The 5,992-nt window shown below is 42.9% G+C and overlaps 1 protein-coding gene across 1 annotated transcript in view; it reads left to right on the top strand.

Annotated features, from left to right (window-relative positions):
- The first annotated feature begins 232 nt into the window (after positions 1 to 232).
- Positions 233 to 5,992, top strand: part of LOC138974214 (uncharacterized) — an 89,317-nt gene continuing 83,557 nt past the window's right edge. Inside the window, exon 1 of the mRNA XM_070346940.1 lies at positions 233 to 418. The gene's annotated coding sequence lies outside the window, so the exon portion shown is untranslated. The remainder of the gene's footprint in view (positions 419 to 5,992) is intronic.

Raw genomic sequence — 5,992 nt, 5'->3', positions numbered from 1 at the left:
TTAGATGTCTTGAATCACAAACATTTCTGAGGTGACTTCTTGTGAAATTTGTACAGAATCATACAACTTTTTAATTAACTTCTCTGAAGCATACGGAATTCTGAAGTGACTTCCTGTTAAAAATTCTCCTGAACCTCAACAGTAACACATCTGCGCGAGGGCTACGATTCTATAGAAATGTTCGTCCTTCGTTGCTGGGAAGTAATTGGATGTAGGGCTATTTCTCAGACTCGACAAAATAAGCGAAATTACCAATAACGGGCTGGACAGAGAAACAGCAGCAGCTGCACAGGCCTAGACGACAGTCGTTATAACGGTGCTACATCTTCCTCCCTCAGAAGTCTACAAAGTGCCAGACACAACCAGGAGCCCCCGCCAGACACATACCGAGATCAGACTGATCGAGGAGACATTCCCAGTGAGTAGATTTGTGTGTGTACTTTTGTTACCCTTAAAATAGCCTGTGATAGTATTTTCTGCACAAGATACTAACTGTTGTTTTACGCCCTCACGGTGAAGCCAGTGGGGTCTTGTCCCCGTTATGTTCCTGACTTTTGATGATATACCCATTTATATGCGTGTTTAGGTGGTATCAGCCACTTGCACTTATGGCAGAATGACCGAGGTCTTTTACGTGCCACCGTGGTGACACGGTTATGGGACATTGACAACGTCTCTGACTGAGTCTCCTCATAAAGTTGGCCCGTGTCCGCCCAAGCCTGGATTGGAATCCGTGACTTTAAGACTTGAAGACTACAAGTTCAATGCCGCTCTAACGCCTGAGCTACCCGGCCTTCTTTTCTCCACAGCTCTACGGTTCTGTTTTTGTATGAAAGAATCCTACAGCTGAATTGTTACTTTTGTAAGATTCGTAAGCTTGTTGGAGTTAAAAGATGTACATGATACATGTATTAATGGGAATGCAGAAATAGAACAACTGGAATGAAAAACAATGTACATGTAATACCTCGTTGTATCATCTCAAGATTTGTTCGGTTCACGAAATGTTTTACCTTTCATATCTGAAATAAAGAACGACCGACGGGATCAGAATTACTTTTATAGTCATTCACAAACAAACCTGATATCTCGTTCTTTGAAGTACGAGCTTGGATGTTGTATCGATGCGATAATACTACTCCCAGCCTTTAATTACTTATGGGTGATATTTCAAACTGGAACAACAACATTGCGGTCACCGAAATAATCAACTGTCAATGATATGGCTGCTACTTATGTAGAGAAAGGGAAGGTCAGAGAAGGAAAGGGGGGGGGGGGGGGGGGGAGTAGGGTACAAATGTGCTCGTAGATGAAACGGGTCGATGACTGAATGGTCATTTAGACCATATCAAAGTAGGGGAGAGAGAGGGGGAAGAGAAAGAACGACAGAGAGAGAGAGAGAAAGGGAGAGAGAGACAATGACAGAGAGGGAGAAAGGGAGAGAGAGAGAGAGAGAGAGAGAGAGAGAGAGAGAGAGAGAGAGAGAGAGAGAGAGAGAAAGAGAGGGAGAGAGAGAGGCAGAGACAGAGAGAGAGGGAGGGAGAGAGACAGAGAGAGAGAGGGGGAGAGAGTTTGTCTTTATGCATGCAAGTATGTGTACATATATAGATACTAGTTCACCTTCCCGTATGTCACCCGGCCGCTGTACATGCCTGTTCTCCTGTCCGCCTGTCTAGTCTCTCTGTACGTGTGTATGCCCTCACGCCGTCTAGTCTCTATGTACGTGTGTATGCCCTCACCCCTGTCTAGTCCATATGTACGTGTGTGTGCCCTCAGGCCTGTCTAGTCTATCTGCACGTGTGTGTGCCCTCACGTCTGTCTAGTCTCTATGTATGTGTGTATGCCCTCATGCCTGTCTAGTCTATCTGTACGTGTGTTTGCCCTACCGCCTGAGTGTCTACCAGGCTGACATATCCCCAAACATTAGGCAAAAAAAAAATAGGTGTGGTTACGGTAACATTGCCAAAAAAAATAGGGTAGGTAGGTAGGCAAACACTTTTTTTTTAAACTTTTTTTTCTAATGTGTGCAAATTAAACCTACTTGACAGGGAAATAAGTGTGCGACTCGGGCGCTTTCGCTTTCATTGCGTTTTTTGCACTCGTTTTTTTGTTGTTTTTTTTTGTTTTTTTGTTTGACAAATGTAATAAAAAGTTATAGGATCGGCCCCTAAAATTAGGGTAGGTCGGGTTACCGTAACCACACCTATTTTTTTTTTTAGGCCTTAGCACCAAACCTATTCATCACCGATCCCCTCACACGATGCAAGGATCCCCCCAATGCTTGATCGGCCACGCGATAGTAACGCCGTTACGCCAGATGCTATCGTCTCCATGGTGGAAAATTGCATCCTCTTACCGTCCCTTGCTTCAAATCTTCGTCTCTCTTTTCGCATTTTCTCGCTACATTGGTCTTCAATGTCATAGACGAAGGCTCCTAGGCCGTGGTAAAAACATAGACGAAGGCTCCTAGGCCGTGGTAAAAACATAGACGAGCCTGGTTTGTTGTTGTCGGTGTTGTTTTCGGACAAGAGGGGCTGTGTTCAATCACAAAAAAAGTTACACATGCTTTCTGTGTACACATTGTCATCTGCAATTTGGGTGTTCTTCCAAATAAAATGAAAACACCATTGTTTTCTTTTCGCCTTTTCTGGCTGCATTGGTCCATATCATGTACAGCTGCAGGCGATCAGACAGGACTACAGGGAGTGTGGATCTGTTTATTCCGTTAGAGCTGTGTGCATGTTGCATAGCTGCTTGACGGTAATCTGCAATTTCAGTGCACTTCAAATTACAATATGCCCATGCTTTTCACATTTTCTGGCTACTCTGGTCTCTAAATATGAATATGTCAGAAGGCTTCTAGACCGTGGCAAAAATACACAGGGGCTGTGTTTCTGGCACCAAGCAGACTTGTATTCATCCCAGCATAGATTCGTAAATGTTTTTGCTGCAGAGCTTTTTTGAGTTGTTTTATTCAGAAACAACTCGAACCTTCTTTCTCTCTTCGCTTTTTCTGGTTACGCTCGTCGATAGTGTTGTCTGTGGTTCGCATGTTCTGGTCACGCTCGTCGATAGTGTTGTCTGTGGTTCGCATTTTCTGGTTACGCTCGTCGATAGTGTTGTCTGTGGTTCGCCTTTTCTGGCTGCATTGGTCCATATCGTGTTATTGCGGCCAGACATGGCTTACGCTTTGAAGAGATGTGTCTGTTTGACGAGCGTGGATCTGTTTATTCTGCCAAGGATGCGTGCATGTTGTTGCATAGCTGCTGCAGGTAATCTGCAACTTAAGGGAGTTTCCAAAAATAATCTGCTCTTACTTTTCACATGTTTCGTTACATTGGTCTTAAATCTTATAATCGCAAGCTTCTAGACCGCGGTAAAAGCATGGAGGGTCTATGTTTCTGGGACTGGGCTGGGATTTTATTTATATTGCAGCAGAGATTCGTCAATATGCTGTAAGTATAGCTTTTTAAGTAGAATTGTCAGTAACAATTGAGCCTTCTTTTGTGTTTTGCTTTTTTTCTGGCTACACTGGTCAATAATTGTGTTTGTGGTTGTTGTTTTTTCGTAAAAGAGGGTATTTATTCGGTTGAAAACAGTTATACATGCCTTTGCCGTATAGTCATTGTAAGTAGTCTGTTATTTTCGCTGTACGCAGTTTCTGGCTGCACATGTTATCGTTATCCAATTCCACGTCTAGACGGGTTCAATGTTCCCTATAGCATGTTAGTACGTCTACTTTTCTGTGGCTATAGGGTAGCAGGTGTCTGATTCCATTAGGAACACAGCTTCCGTTTCTCCTCTGTCTAGACTTCATGATTTTGGGCTCAAACAAGTTTTTTATTGAAGTTAGTCGTAGACGGGCGCAGTGGCGGGGTGGTAAGACGTCGGCCTCTTAATCGGAACGTCGTGAGTTCCAATCCCGGCCGCGGCCGCCTGGTGGGTTAAGGGTGGAGATTTTTCCGATCTCACAGGTCAACTTATGTGCAGACCTGCTAGTGCCTTATCCCCCTTCGTGTGTAAACGCAAGCACAAGACCAAGTGCGCACGGAAAAGATCCTGTAATCCATGTCAGAGTTCGGTGGGTTATAGAAACACGAAAATACCCAGCATGCTTCGCCCGCCTGAATGGCGGGGTAAAAACGGTCATACACGTAAAAGTCCACTCATTCAAAAACATGAGTGAACGTGGGAGTTTCAGCCCATGAACGAAGAAGGAGAAGAAGAAGAAGTTAGTCGTACTACCGTAGTAAAGGGGGACAAAGTAGGGACACGGACTTACACAAATGCGTGTATAACATTACCAAGATACATGTAAAATCACAATGACATGTATATCGCTGTACCAGCATGCATCGAGTATAAACAACATAAGACATGGAACAAGACCATAATTATTCCAGAGTCGGTTCAAGCCGGTGTGTCCTCCTAATGTAATTTTGCAAACAGGATTATATTTGAGAAGAGCCTACCGAATATCTGAAGATGATAGTCTTCTCTGGTAATAACATCCAACTTAATTTCATTGTATCTCCCGCGCGTTATTGTAATCACAGTTGTAGGGTAAGAGATAGTGTCGTGCTCGCAATGATTTTCAACGTATTTTGCAGATGGAATAACTAACTGAAAGAAAATATTTCTTGTCTGTTGGTGTGTGTCACAATGTGTGTGTGTGTGCCTGACAGTATGTATGTGTGTGTGTGTGTGTGTGTGTGTGTGTGTGTGTGTGTGTGTGTGTGTGCGTGCGTGCGTGCGTGCGTGCGTGCGTGCGTGCGTGCGTGCGTGCGTGCGTGCGTGTGTGTTTGTTGGTCTATGCCCACTCCATTTTCTAGATTGCAACAGCCCTCGACAGATGAAAAACAGTATCCCTTTTCCATTCCATTCCAACAGCGCAAACAAACTCCCCCAGAACCACACATATTTTAACCAAAGAGGAATCGAAGCGGAATGAATGGAAGTGGGGCAATAACAATCAATATATGATGTCATTCAATGCATGACGACTATCCATTTCCTTTGACAAACTGTTGTGACAGACTGTTTAGCCTTCCCAACGGAGCATCAAAGCTATCAAATGGAAAGAAGATAATTGAATCGAGGCGAACCCTTCCTGCCATGATAAAGCGAGAGCACAAACGCGTGCAAAAAGCCATCAGTCAGAAGCCTTTGGGGAACGGCTGCCATATTGGACATTGACGTCACTCATACTTCTGTCATGGGCCGAGTGCAAAGCGTTCACTTTTGTATGTTTGTTAATGTGTCTGTTTGTTTTGTTTTATTGTTGTTATTTCTTTCTTTGTATCTTTCTATCTTTTCTTCTTCCTTTCTGTCTTTCTTTTTTACATTTTGTCAAAACTTTTAACGTAGAGGGGGGAATCGAGAGGAGGGTGTGGTGTGGGTGTGTGTGTGTAGAGCGATTTAGAGAAAACTACTAGACCGATCTTCATGAAATTTTACATGGGAGTTCCTGGATATGATATCCCCAGACGTTTTTTTCATTTTTGTGATAAATGTCTTTGATGACGTCATATCCGGCTTTTCGTGAAAGTTTAGGCGGCACTGTCACGCTCTCATTTTTAAACCAAATTGGTTGAAATGTTGGTCAAGTAGTCTTCGACAACGCCCGGACTTTGGTATTGCATTTCAGCTTGGAGGCTTACAAATTAACTAATGAGTTTGCTCATTTAAGTTGTCATTAAAATCGATTTTTCGCAAACAGATTTAAAATTGATTGTATCGTATTCTTCATGACATTCTGAATCTAAAAATATATACATATGTCATGTTTACTCTTAAAATGTGATCACAATTAACGAAAATAGATTAATTAGTCTTACGATTAAAATTTAAGAAATCGATCCAAAAATGATTTCATCTTATTCTTTATCGTTTCCTGATTCCAAAATATGATAGGTTGTATTCAAAACAAGCTCAGAAAGTTAACACTTAGCACAATACGCACAATACGCTACCGCGCTATTCTGGCGTGTGC

This window comes from Littorina saxatilis, linkage group LG8, assembly GCF_037325665.1.
Source record: "Littorina saxatilis isolate snail1 linkage group LG8, US_GU_Lsax_2.0, whole genome shotgun sequence".
NCBI lineage: Eukaryota > Metazoa > Mollusca > Gastropoda > Littorinimorpha > Littorinidae > Littorina > Littorina saxatilis.
This window is presented reverse-complemented; position numbering and strand designations above follow the sequence as displayed.